Raw genomic sequence first — 14,831 nt, forward strand, 5'->3', positions numbered from 1 at the left:
GTCCGTCGCGAGCCGACTCCAGCTCGGCGACCCGTTGGTGCAGGTCGACAGGAATGGGCTATGTGCCGGCACCGAGTTTCACCTTCTCCCTTCTCTAATCAACGCCTTCATACAACGCAAACACAACGCCACACTGTACAGGTATACATGACACTCGCCGATGCTCTGCAGGGGAAGGGGCCTATGTGCGCGAAGTAAGAACAGCCTATCCGACAGATGGCTGAACCCGTGGGGTATCCTAACCAACAGGGTCATGCGACAGTTACAATATGTGTTGCACAGCTACCGATACTTTCCGACAAGTCGGGAGAATATGAACTAACGAGTTAATACATTAAATACGTAACAAAAATTTCATGGAGTGTCTTCTAAATGAAGCACATTAGTCGCAAAGTGCACGAGAAGTTTCAGTACATCTACATCTACATCTACATTCATACTCCGCAAGCCACCCAACGGTGTGTGGCGGAGGGCACTTTACTTGCCACTGACATTACCTCCCTTTTCTGTTCCAGTCGCGTATGGTTCGCGGGAAGAACGACTGCCTGAAAGCCCCCGTGCGCGCTCGAATCTCTCTAATTTTACATTCGTGATCTCCACCGGAGGTATAAGTAGGGGGAAGCAGTATATTCGATTCCTCATCCAGAAACGCACCCTCTCGAAACCTGGCGAGCAAGCTACACCGCGATGCACAGCGCCTCTCTTGCAGAGTCTGCCACTTGAGTTTGCTAAACATCTCCGTAACGCTATCACGATTACCAAATAACCCTGTGACGAAACGCGCCGCTCTTCTTTGGTTCTTCTCTATCTCCTCCGTCAACCCGATCTGGTACGGATCCCACACTGATGAGCAATACTCAAGTATAGATCGAACGAGTGTTTTGTAAGCCACCTCCTTTGTTGATGGACTACATTGTCTAAGGACTCTCCCAATGAATCTCAACCTGGTACCGCCTTACCAACAATTAATTTTATATGATCATTCAATTTCAAATCGTTCCGCACGCATACTCCCAGATATTTAACAGAAGTAACTGCTACCAGTGTTTGCTCCGCTATCATATAATCATACAATAAAGGATCCTTCTTTCTATGTATTCGCAATACATTACATTTGTCTATGTTAAGGGTCAGTTGCCACTCCCTACACCAAGTGCCTATCCGCTGCAGATCTTTCTGCATTTCGCTACAATTTTCTAATGCTGCAACTTCTCTGTATACTACAGCATCATCCGTGAAAAGCCGCATGGAAATTCCGACACTATCTACTAGGTCATTTATATATATTGCGAAAAGCAATGGTCCCATAACACTCCCCTGTGGCACGCCAGAGGTTACTTTAACGTCTGTAGACGTCTCTCCATTGATAACAACATGCTGTGTTCTGTTTGCTAAAACTCTTCAATTCAGCCACACAGCTGGTCTGATATTCCGTAGGCTCTTACTTTGTTTATCAGGCGACAGTGCGGAACTGTATCGAACGCCTTCCGGAAGTCTAGGAAAATAGAATCTACCTGGGAGCCTGTATCTGATAATTTATGGGTCTCATGAACAAATAAAGCGAGTTGGGTCTCACACGATCGCTATTTCCGGAATCCATGTTGATTCCTACAGAGTAGATTCTGGGTTTCCAAAAACGACATGATACTCGAGCAAAAAACATGTTCTAAAATTCTACAACAGATCGACGTCAGAGATATAGGTCTCTAGTTTTGCGCATCTACTCGACGACCCTTTTTGAAGACTGGGACTGCCTGTGCTCTTTTCCAATCATTTGGAACCTTCCGTTCCTCTAGAGACTTGCGGTACACGGCTGTTAGAAGGGGGGCAAGTTCTTTCGCGTACTCTGTGTAGCATCGAATTGGTATTCCGTCAGTTCCAGTGGACTTTCCTCTGTTGAGTGAATTCAGTTGTTTTTCTATTCCTTGGACACTTATTTCGATGTCAGCCATTTTTTCATCTGTGCGAGGATTTAGAGAAGGAACTGTAGTGCGGTCTTCCTCTGTGAAACAGCTTTGGAGAAAGGTGTTTAATATTTCAGCTTTACGCGTGTCATCCTCTGTTTCAAAGCCATCATCATCCCGGAGTGTCTGGATATGCTGTTTCGAGCCACTTACTGATTTAACGTAAAACCAGAACTTCCTAGGATTTTCTGTCAAGTCGGTACATATAATTTTACTTTCGAATTCACTGAACGCTTCACGCATAGCCCTCCTTACGCTGACTTTGACATCGTTTAGGTTCTGTTTGTCTGAGAGGTTTTGGCTGCGTTTAAACTTGGAGTGAAGCTCTCTTTGCTTCCGCAGTAGTTTCCTAACTTTGTTGTTGAACCACGGTGGGTTTTTCCCGTTCCTCACAGTTTTACTCGGCACGTACCTGTCTAAAACGCATTTTACAATTGCCTTAAACTTTTTCCATAAACACTTAACATTGTCAGTGTCGGAACAGAAATTTTCGTTTTGATCTGTTAGGTAGTCTGAAATCTGCCTTCTACTACTCTTGCTAAACAGATAAACCTTACTCCCTTTTTTTATATTCCTATTAACTTCCATATTTAGGGATGCAGCAACGGCCTTATGATCACTGATTCCCTGTTCTGCACCTACAGAGTCGAAAAGTTCGGGTCTGTTTGTTATGAGTAGGTCCGAGATGTTATCTCCACGAGTCGGTTCTCTGTTTAATTGCTCGAGGTAATTTTCGGATTGTACACTCAGTACAATGTCACTCGATGCTCTGTCCCTACCACCCGTCCTAAACATCTGAGTACCCCAGTCTATATCTGGTAAATTGAAATCTCCACCTAAGACTATAATATGCTGAGAAAATTTATGTGAAATGTATTCCAAATTTTCTCGCAGTTGTTCTGCCACTAATGCTGCTGAGTCGGGAGGTCGGTAAAAGGAGCCAATTATTAACCTGGCTCGGTTGTTGAGTGTAACCTCCACCCGTTATATTTCGCAGGAACTATCCACTACTTGTCAATAAAATTCTTCTGGGTTAGAGACCGCATTGTCATTTATAAAATTCCAACGTTTCGGCGTCTGTTGCAAGACACCTTCCTCAGGGTGTGTTGCTAACTGCTGAATGAGCGCAAGTGTGGGTACATATATACTATGGAAGAGTGTTGTGATTGGATGTGTTTAGTTTGAGGAGGAAGATTAGAGAGGCTATAGAAATAGCCAAGCGACCCGATAATATGAACAGAGAAGACGAGTACAGACTTCCAGCGTCTTGGCTGCCTGCTGTGACAGCTTTGCGGAAGGACAGCTCGCGCAAAGCAACAGGCATGCGGTAGGCCACAGCGGAGGATGGTACACAGAGCGCTGACGCGGCCTAGTCGATACTAGGCAGTTAGTAAACAACGCTACGCTGCAGTCGCCGCTAAGTCTCCTATTCGCCGATTTCCACCAATGGCAGGCAGTAAAGGAAACTCCAATGGAAAACGCCTATTTCCGCCAATAACAAGACGCAATGCAAACGCCAATAAAATGAACTCCTAGTACCCTTCCTCCTCATCCTCACATCCAATCACAACACTCTTCCGTAGTATATATGTACCCACACTTGCGCTCATTCAGCAGTTAGCAACACACCCTGAGGAAGGCGTCTTGCAACAGACGCCGAAACGTTGTCATTTTATAAATGACAATGCGGTCTCTAACCCAGAAGAATTTTATTGACATTGACAACGGCCGCGGAAGTCTACGGTTACATTTATCCACTGCTTCACTACAGGATAATCTACTACTAACAGCGACAAACACGCCACCACCGGTTGCATGCAATCTATCCTTTCTAAACACCGTCTGTGCCTTTGTAAAAATTTCGGCTGAATAACGATTTCAGCTTCGGTGCTTTCTATGAGCGCTTGAAGTTCCAGTACTTTACCAATGCAGCTTCGACAGTTTACAATTACAATACCGATTGCTGCTTGGTCCCCGCATGTCCTGACTTTGCCCCGCACCCTTTGAAGCTTTCTGTACATGCCCGAGCCCATCTAACCTAAAAAACCGCCCTGTCCACGCCACACAGCCCCTGCTACCGGTGTAGCCGCTTGCTACGTGTAGTGGACTCCTGACCTATCCAGCGGAACCCGAAACCCCACCACCCTATGGCGCAAGTCGAGGAATCTGCAGCCCACACGGTCGCAGAACCGTCTCAGCCTCTGATTCAGACTCTCCACTCGGCTCTGCACCAAAGGTCCGCAGTCAGTCCTGTCGACGATGCTGCAGATGGTGAGCTCTGCTTTCATCCCGCTAGCGAGACTGGCACTATTCACCAGATCAGATAGCCGCCGGAAGCCAGAGAGGATTTCCTCCGATCCATAGCGACACACATCATTGGTGCCGACATGAGCGACCACCTGCAGATGGGTGCACCCTGTACCCTTCATGACAACCGGAAGGACCCTTTCCACATCTGGAATGACTCCCCCCGGTATGCACACGGAGTGCACATTGGTTTTCTTCCCCTCTCTTGCTGCCATATCCCTAAGGGGCCCCATTACGCGCCTGACATTGGAGCTCCCAACTACCAGTAATCCCACCCTCTGCGACTGCCCGGATCTTGCAGACTGATGGGCAACCTCTGGAACAGAACAAGCAGACATCTCCGGCCGAACATCAGTATCAGCCGGAGACAGAGCCTGAAACCGGTTCGTCAGACAAACTGGAGAGGCCTTCCGTTCAGCCCTCCGGAATGTCTTTCGCCCCCTGCCACACCTCCAGACGACCTCCCACTCTACAACAGGTGAGGGATCAGCCTCTATGTGGGCAGTATCCCGGGTAGCCACAGTCGTAGTCCGATCGGGGGAATCGTGGGTCCCCGACAAACCCCCATCCGGACCCCCACAGTGATGCCGATTGGCAACAGCCTCAAGCTGTGTGACTGAAGCCAACACTGCCTGAAGCTGGAAGCGAAGGGATGCCAACTCAGCCTGCATTCGAACACAGCAGTTGCAGTCCCTATCCATGCTAAAAACTGTTGTGCAAAGAACGTCTGAATTAATCTACAGAGAACACAAACAATTCGACACAAAATTTAAACGGTTATTAAAATACAAGAGTGCCTAGTAAATGCACTAATGCTGCTGCTTGTGCACTGCTGACACACTGCTTTGCGGCGGAAGGAGACTACGCGATTTTACACTATTCAGGTACTAAAAACGCGATGCTACAACTCTCAAGTACTATAATACGCCCGAAATTTATGAATTAAACAATGCAAGTACTGAAAACACGCAAAGAAATTAAGAATTAAACTATGTAGCAAATGAGTGAGCTAGGAGTATGCGACTTGCTGCTGCAGCTGCTTATCCAACGGCGGCAGGGAGCACACTGACTGACCAACCGACACTGGCCGTTCAAAACAAAACAGAAGACAGACGACTACTCGAATTTACACTATTCAGGTACTAAAACGCAATGCTGCAACTCTCAAGTACTATAATACGCCCAAAATTTATGAATTAAACAATGCAAGTACCAAAAACACGCAAGGAAATTAAGAATTAAACTATGTAACAAATGAGTGAGCTAGGAGTAAACGACTTGCTGCTGCAGTTGCTTATCCAACGGCGGCAGGGAGCAAGTGGAAACGTCGACAGTAGGATACATAGCGAAAGACGTCGAGCGAACGCGGCATATTTCTGCTTGTACATTAGCTTCGCCCGTCTCTTTCTGTAGGAAGGCGGTGCGCCGAACACTATGCTACGAAAATGATTGGTAATGTCAACACGGACCAGGAAGTCTCTGTTATCTCAGCTGTATGTTCCAGTCACGGCTTGCAAAAGTCGTCCACATAAACAAAACTATGACGGTCAGAACTGACTAAACCCCCTCTTGGGCGCGCGGGGGGGGGGGGGGGCGGGTTGAGGGGAGGGAGGGCAACCCGAAAAAAAAGAAAAAAAGCTGGATGAGGAATGTTCGTTTGCAAATTATCTGTGAAAGCGATATGTTGAAAAGATGTCATGTAATGCACAAGAATCAAAACTATGGTCTGAGTTATAAACAGTTTCATATATGAAACAGCTTTCCTCCTGTACATATCATATTCCCTAAACACTTACATGAAGCACAAGACCGGACATGAGCTGATCAGACTGACAACAAAAAGCATACTCTTCAAGTTTGTTGCCTGTTTGGGTTTTTGAATCATCAGTATTTTGACTGGTTTGATGTGGCCCACCACGATTTATTCTCCTGTCCTGAAATCTCAGAAGCTCAACAAAGAGCAGCCAAGCGTAGGCAGGAGAGAGAAGGCATCACGCTAGATCAAATGGCTCTGAGCACTATGGGACTTAACATCTGAGGTCATCAGTCCCCTAGAACTTAAACCTAACTAACCTAACACACATCCACGCCCGAGGTAGGATTCGATTAGAACTTGCGACCGTAGCGGTCCCGCGATTCCAGACTGTAGCGCCTAGAACCGCTCGGTTACTCCGGCCGGCCACGCTAGATCAATAGTGTACAGATTTGCTTGTTCGCGGGCAGCGTGCCCCTTATTGTGACTGCGTAAGAAGGGCCTCAAGAAGAAAAAAAAAAGGATTATGTAGTTACGTCCTGTAATGTGTTTTGCAATTATTCAGTTTATTTAACAAATGTACACTAACGGGAAAAAACACATCACCAAAAATTAATAAAGAGTAATGAAATTTTGGAATATATTTTTCTAGGTAAAATATTTAAGGGATTAACATAACAATATCAAAGGTTAATGTAACCATAGAACAAGTCATCGCAAATTTGAAATGCTGGTACTGGTACATTAATAACCGGTGTAACTGTCAGAATGCATATGCGCATGCATCATGTTGCATCGCTACCAGATGTCAGTTTGTGGGCTGGAGTTCTATGCTTAGGCACTTGATCAGTCAATACAGGGACGGTTAATGCTGGTTGTTGATGACGCTGGAATTGTCACCCGATGATGTCCCATATGTGCTCGACTGGAGACAGGTCTGGTGATCGAGCAGGCGAAGGCAACATGACGACACTCTGTAGGGCAGTTTGGGTTACAACGACGGCACATGGGCGGGTGTTGTGCTGTTGGAATATACCCCACCGGAATGCTGTTCTTGAATGGCAGCACAGCAGGTCGAATGACCAGACCGACATACAGATTTGCAGTCAGGGTGGGTGGAATAACCACGAGAGTGCTCCTGCTGTCATACGAAATCGCACTCCAGTCCATAACCCCAGCCGGCCGGGATGGCCGAGCGGCTCTAGGCGCTACAGTCTGGAACCGCGCGACCGCTACGGTCGCTGGTTCGAATGCTGCCTCGGGCATGGATGTGTGTGATGTACTTAGGCTAGTTAGGTGTAAGTAGTTCTAAGTTCTAGGGGACTGATGACCTTAGAAGCTCAGTCCCATAGTGCTCAGAGCCATTTTGAACCATAACTCCACGTGTAGGTCCAAAATCCCTGGCTGCAAACAGATTGGTTGTAGGGCCTCAACTGGCTTCCTCCTACCAATCACAAGAGCATCACTGACACCGAGGCAGAACCAGATTTCATCAGAAAATACAGCAGACCTCCAATCTGTCCTCCAATGAGCTCTCACTTTACACTACTGAAGATATAAAAGGCGGTGGTTTGATTTCAGTGGAATGCATGCCACAGGATACCTGGCTCGGACCTGTCCTTGAAGTAACCGCTTTGTAACAGGTGTGGTGCGAACTGCTCGTTCAAACTCCATGAGATGTTGATAATGGTGTCTTCGTTCCTGATCTATATTAACGGCATAGGAGGCAATCTGAGCAGCCGTCTTAGATTGTTTGCAGATGATGCTGTCGTTTACGATCTTGTAAAGTCATCAGAGGATCAAATGGAATTGCAAAATGATTTAGATAAGATATCTGTATCGTGCGAAAAGTGGCAATTGACCCTCAATAAAGAAATGTGCGACGTTAGTGACACGAGTACTAAAAAAAATCAGTTAAATTTCGATTACGCGATAAGTCACACAAATCTGAGGGCTGCAAATTCAACTAAATACTTAAGAATTACAATTACAAATAACCTAAATTGGAACGATCACGTAGACAATATTGTGAGTAGAGCAAACCAAAGGCTGCGATCCATTGGCACAACACTTAGAAGGTGCAACAGGTCTACCAAAGAGACTGCGTACACTACGCTTGTCCGACCTATTCTGGAGACTGACGGATGTCATCGAAAAAGTACAAAGAAGGGCAGCTCGTTCTGTATTATCGCGAAGTAGGGGAGATAGTGTCACAGACATGATACGTGAATTGGAGTGGCAATCATTAAAACAAAGACATTTTTCGTTGCGACGAGATCATCTCATGAAATTTCAATCACCAGTTTTCTCCTCCAATTGATAACATATTCTGTTGGCACCCACCTACATAGAGAGAAATGATCATCACGATAAAATAAGAGAAATCAGGGGTCGCACGGAAACATTTAAGTGCTCGTTCGAGAGTGGAACGGTAGAGAGACAGCATGAACGTGGTTCATTGAACCTTCTGCCAGGCACTTTATTGTGAATAGCAGAGTAATCACGTAGATGTAGATGTTTGTCGCCTTAAAGGCATTCTTGACTAACATCAACTCACAAATTCCAGTCTCAATGGTAACTAACGCTCACGACCGTTACAGGCTGTATTTAAAGCAAACCTGATTTGCAGCCGGCCGGAGCAGCCGAGCGGTTCTAGGCGCTACAGACTGCAACCACGTGACATCTACGGTCGCAGGTTCGAATCCTGCCTCTGGCATGGATGTGTATGCTGTCCTTAGGTTAGTTAGATTTAAGTAGTTCTAAGTCTAGGGGACTGATGACCTCAGAAGCTAAGTCTCATAGTGCTCAGAGCCTGATTTGCGTCCTCGTAGTGGCGGTACGTATACGACTAGAGCGAAATGCAGTCTTTCACATGTAGGAACACGTATCCCAGCTTTCCTTCATGCCGCACTACTCCTTCTTGGTTTTTCAGATTTTTTCCGTCAGCGTACTTACAACAAACAACTAAGTTCTCCAAGGCTTCGTCCTCTCCTTTCTGGGAATGGTTTAAATACCAGTAAAAAAAAAGGTACTAGAAAGAAACCTGAGGGACTTGCCATCATCAGATCAATGTTAGGCCGCATGAGGCAGTCTTTGCGCTAGATGATTACGTGATCCAGTGACGACCGCCAGATGCATCATTGCAGGAAGCGTCGTGGCGGTCGCTGAATTAACAGCGCTGCATTCGTGGTTACGTCTCTGTAACCACACTAGCATCAAGGTGCGTCAGAGAAAACCGCATTAAACTAATACATCGCGACACCCGGCTACGAGAGCGCCACTATAAAACTTCAGTTACGACGGTTAGGTAAACGAGAGGGAGGCACCATATCTCGGTGCTTAAGTAGGCAGAGCCCTCGAATCTCGAGGAGAAGAGATAAATTTGTGGTGCCAACCCTCACGATCGTACTATAAATTTTCCTAACCGGGGTCAGTGTGCCTAGAGGGCGCAATTTTCTTCTTAATTTGTTGGAAACTGCTGTGGGCTGCCAGCCAAAATGTTCCTGTGGATGGTATCCCTACACGAAAAACGGTGAGGCCTTACAACAGCCGGCAGGCACGATAATGAAAAATCTAATTCATTAATTGGGATTTCTAGCTTACTAACTTCCAAATAACTCGATATTACAATATCTAGCGTTCACGATGTTGTCCTGTTTTTTTCCTTTGGTGTAAAGATAGACTTTGCATCAATAAAGAATAATCAATTAATGCTAAAAGTAGTTCAGATGACTCTAAGCACTATGGGACTTAACATACGAGGTCATCAGTCACCTATACTTAGAACTACTTAAATGTAACTAACCTAAGGACATCACACACATCCATGCCCGAGGCAGGATTTGAACCTGCGACCGTAGCAGTCGCGCGGTTCCGTACTGAAGCGCCTAGAACCGCTCGGCCACCGCGGCTGGCAATTAATGCTACATCAAGGTACTACTACAATACACCGGTAAGGATGCGTTACGTTTACGCAGCACACTTTATAAGGAAAATTTCTATTCTCACCTCGAGTGTTTTCTCAGTCTTCCACTAGCCGTCCCGTCATTGTGGTTTTGTCAGAATTTTACGTAACTCACAAAATTTTGCAGATGTAATTCTGAGAGTGCTAATACCACAAAATCGGTAGAAACGTTACTTAATATTCTAGGCATAACTGACCTGCCACTGGAGAAGCGTGTGCGGTTTACGTACTAAATACGGGAGATAAACCTGGCCAAGAAAAAAAAAATCACGGACGAATAAAATAGATACTGAGTGAGGCGGTATCGTAAATAGTAATTCCTGTCTAGGATCGCAATCGTACACCCAAAAAGGAATCAGTCATTTTTCAAGGCTGATCGTGACGCTTTGTGCACACTCATGTACGTAATAATACTTAGCTGATACGTGAAAGAACGTTATGATTTAACGTCCCAACGATGCTGAAGTCATTACAGGCAAAGTTTAAGCTCGGATTGAGCAAGTATGGGAAGAACATCAGCGGCGTCCTTGTAAAGGAGCCATCCCACCTTTCGCCGTAGTCGGTTTATGTAAACACTAGAATACGCTAGAAAACACAAAAATAGGTATAGGTGGCTGTGAGGGTATTTGAAACGCGCTTCCAAAAATTAAAATCCTTTACATTCGCAATATACCTTGTGTATGCGAATATTTGGGTGTAATATATAACTAGTCTTTTTCTTAAAAATGTCGGATACGATTTACTTTCTGTATCGTTAACTAGTTTCTAGGCCACTGGAGGCTCGCCATCAGATGATGGTGTTACAGGAACACTATCTGAACCACGTTCAGATAGACACTGGATCGTGATGACTTCACCGCCTCGTTGTATCCAAAGAAACTGCCGATTTGAATCAACTTCGTCGCATCTTCCGATATTTCGTTACCTGAATGAGAAGTGATTCATAAATCGCTAGACTATAACACCAGTGCATCATAGGCATAATATGACAAGTTGGTAGTAAGCATTAATTAAAACTACACTACTACTATTATGAACGTACTCTGTTTAAAGAAGGAACAAAATAAAAAATCATGCAATTAATGTCATAAACGGAACAACTTTTTCATTATGCTTTTTCTCAACATCGTCAGCACACACATCCAACAGGTCCTCACAAATGTATATAGTCGGTGCAAGTAGAAGAAAATAAATCCGAAGAATTGTATAACTATTGATGAATAAGCTCTTACAGATAGAAGGAAGAAAGGTTATACACTCCTGGAAATTGAAATAAGAACACCGTGAATTCATTGTCCCAGGAAGGGGAAACTTTATTGACACATTCCTGGGGTCATATACATCACATGATCACACTGACAGAACCACAGGCACATAGACACAGGCAACAGAGCATGCACAATGTCGGCACTAGTACAGTGTATATCCACCTTTCGCAGCAATGCAGGCTGCTATTCTCCCATGGAGACGATCGTAGAGATGCTGGATGTAGTCCTGTGGAACGGCTTGCCATGCCATTTCCACCTGGTGCCTCAGTTGAACAAGCGTTTGTGCTGGACGTGCAGACCGCGTGAGACGACGCTTCATCCAGTCCCAAACATGCTCAATGGGGGACAGATCCGGAGATCTTGCTGGCCAGGGTAGTTGACTTACACCTTCTAGAGCACGTTGGGTGGCACGGGATACATGCGGACGTGCATTGTCCTGTTGGAACAGCAAGTTCCCTTGCCGGTCTAGGAACGGTAGAACGATGGGTTCGATGACGGTTTGGACGTACCGTGCACTATTCAGTGTCCCCTGGACGATCACCAGAGATGTACGGCCAGTGTAGGAGATCGCTCCCCACACTATGATGACGGGTGTTGGCCCTGTGTGCCCCGGTCGTATGCAGTCCTGATTGTGGCGCTCACCTGCACAGCGCCAAACACGCTTACGACCATCATTGGCACCAAGGCAGAAGCGACTCTCATCGCTGAAGACGACACGTCTCCATTCGTTCCTCCATTCACGCCTGTCGCGACACCACTGGAGTCGGGCTGCACGATGTTGGGGCGTGAGCGGAAGACGGCCTAACGGTGTGCGGGACCGTAGCCCAGCTTCATGGAGACGGTTGCGAATGGTCCTCGCCGATACCCCAGGAGTAATAGTGTCCCTAATTTGCTGGGAAGTGGCGGTGCGGTCCCCTACGGCACTGCGTAGGATCCTACGGTCTTGGCGTGCATCCGTGCGTCGCTGCGGTCCGGTCCAAGGTCGACGGGCACGTGCACCTTCCGCCGACAACATCGATGTATTGTGGAGACCTCACGCCCCACGTGTTGAGCAATTCGGCGGTACGTCCACCCGGCCTCCAGCATGCCCACTATACGCCCTCGCTCAAAGTCCGTCAACTGCACATACGGTTCACGTCCACGTTGTCGCAGCATGCTACCAGTGTTAAAGACTGCGATGGAGCTCCGTATGCCACGGCAAACTGGCTGACACTGACGGCGGCGGTGCACAAATGCTGCGCAGCTAGCGCCATCCGACGGCCAACACCGCGGTTCCTGGTGTGTCCGCTGTGCCGTGCGTGTGATCATTGCTTGTATAGCCCTCTCGCAGTGTCAGGAGCTAGTATGGTGGGTCTGACACACCGGTGTCAATGTGTTCTTTTTTCCATTTCCAGGAGTGTAGTTTACGTGTCGTCACAATGATACGTATTGCAAGCTCGGATTAGGCAGAGATGAGGAAGGCTGCCAGCGTGCTCTTTCAAAGGCACCACCCCAGCATTCACTTTAAGTGATTTACGAAAAACACGGTGAAACCTAAATGTGGATGCCCTAATGTGGATTTGAACCGTCACTTTCTCGAATGCGAGTCTGGGGTCTTAGGGAACTATTACTGCGCCCTCTACTTCGGCCTCTTATACTAACAGTATAGTGCAGGTACCCAAAAATCTCAACGATTCGGATCGCTCTCACGCCTTTGAAGTTTCGTTCGATGTTGCCAGCTTTTATTAATATAGTTCATCGTCGTACATGCTGAGCAAAAGTGGAATAACACTGACAGCGGGGATACCTGCAGGTCGTTAGTATGTCAAATCATCATTTCCTGATTGTAAGTTCTACTTTTCGTTTTATTTCGTCACTATTAAGTTTCAATAATCGCGGTTTTTATTCTCAGTTGCAAGAGTATATTCCTTAATGTCAAATATGAGTAAGTAAAATGAAGGGCCACAGGTGTTTTGTGATTGGATTAAATTATTATCACACGATACAGTATAAATGTAGGTCTTAGGGGAGCTGAAATAAGTACACAGACCAATAACAGCGTGCATTTTGACTTTAACAGTATATCACCTTTAACAGCTACGTATTTTTACTACCATCTATTTCAAAGATAAATAATACGAGTACAATACATTATATGTTCAAAAATGGCTCTGAGCACTATGGGACTCAACTGCTGGGGTCATCAGTCCCCTAGAACTCAGAACTACTTAAACCTAACTAACCTAAGGACATCACCGCATCCATGCCCGAAGCAGGATTCGAACCTGCGACCGTAGCAGTCGCACGGTTCCGGACTGCGCGCCTAGAACCGCGAGACCACCGCGGCCGGCACATTATAAGTGTTAAACGAATTGGATAAATTGCTGCTCTGCACAAAAATCTGACAACACGGTCCCATTGAATGCCAGGTCAATTACAAGCGTACCTAAATTGTTAATAATCTCTCTGTGTAATTCCCAGCATTTACGCCATGATTTGTTGCGTTATTCACAACACCGTCTAGTACGTCAATGTGTCCATATAACTTGGAGGCTCTACCAAATTTTTCAAGAGCGGTATTGAGATTTTACACGCTAATGAACTACAAACATCTAATCGCAGCGGTTTGTGACCTGCGAAATTTTATTCATTGGTGTTCTAATGTTACATTGCATTATCTTATCAGCAATACATTTGTTTCCTGTTTAATCATGAGGCGTAGAAGTTATCTGTGCGACTGGCTGTCAACAGAGATTTGTTGTGTACACAAACTGTTCCCGTTGAACGATATCTTTAGTGGATTACTTCGATCGTCATTTAAATTTTGCATGCTCTCTAGCTCTAAACCATCGGTCGGATCATCTACAAATATTACATACCCTGTGTATCAGCAATGCCTTACATTTAATTTCAGAAGTTAGTTTTTACAGCAGTCGGGACAAAACAGCCTAAGAAAATTAATTGAGCTCAGTAGCAATGATACACTGCCTGTAAACAGTACGACAATTGAAACAATAAAACTCTTCTGTCTATTAAGTAAGGGATGTATGAGGAATACCAACAACATTCATACTTCTCAGAACAGGAGAATTAACGCAAAATCACATGTTCGTTATTATCAAGGAAAAAAACCGTATCGCTGTCGCTAGGGGAATAGCACACTGACTCTGACGTAGCAACTGCTTGGAGAGCAAAAATTAAATTCTTAGTCAGTACTCAGTCTGTATACCACAATTGGCGTTCGTCGTCTTTTCTTTGTACTTTACCTACGACGATTTGTGAAGAATTTAATGGACGCTAATTGTTTCTCTTAAACGATAGAATGTTACTTTTTAAGATGATTTTATAGAAACGGTACCTGCACCATGAAAACCATTGCAAAGTATTATACATATGTGTGTCCGCCTAAAAACTAACACACAAACTGATTTGATGAAAGCAGCGTAATCACAATTTCTCACAAACGACTATCTTTGCAGATTCACAACAATGATGGAATGTCTGGCGGCTTGCAACGCTTATCCGATAGAATCAACGATCTCTTAATCCAGAAGGTGGGTACACGTCCAGGAACGATTTTTGTTTTTTAGGCTAAG

Source organism: Schistocerca gregaria, chromosome 2 (assembly GCF_023897955.1).
Source record: "Schistocerca gregaria isolate iqSchGreg1 chromosome 2, iqSchGreg1.2, whole genome shotgun sequence".
Classification (NCBI taxonomy): domain Eukaryota; kingdom Metazoa; phylum Arthropoda; class Insecta; order Orthoptera; family Acrididae; genus Schistocerca; species Schistocerca gregaria.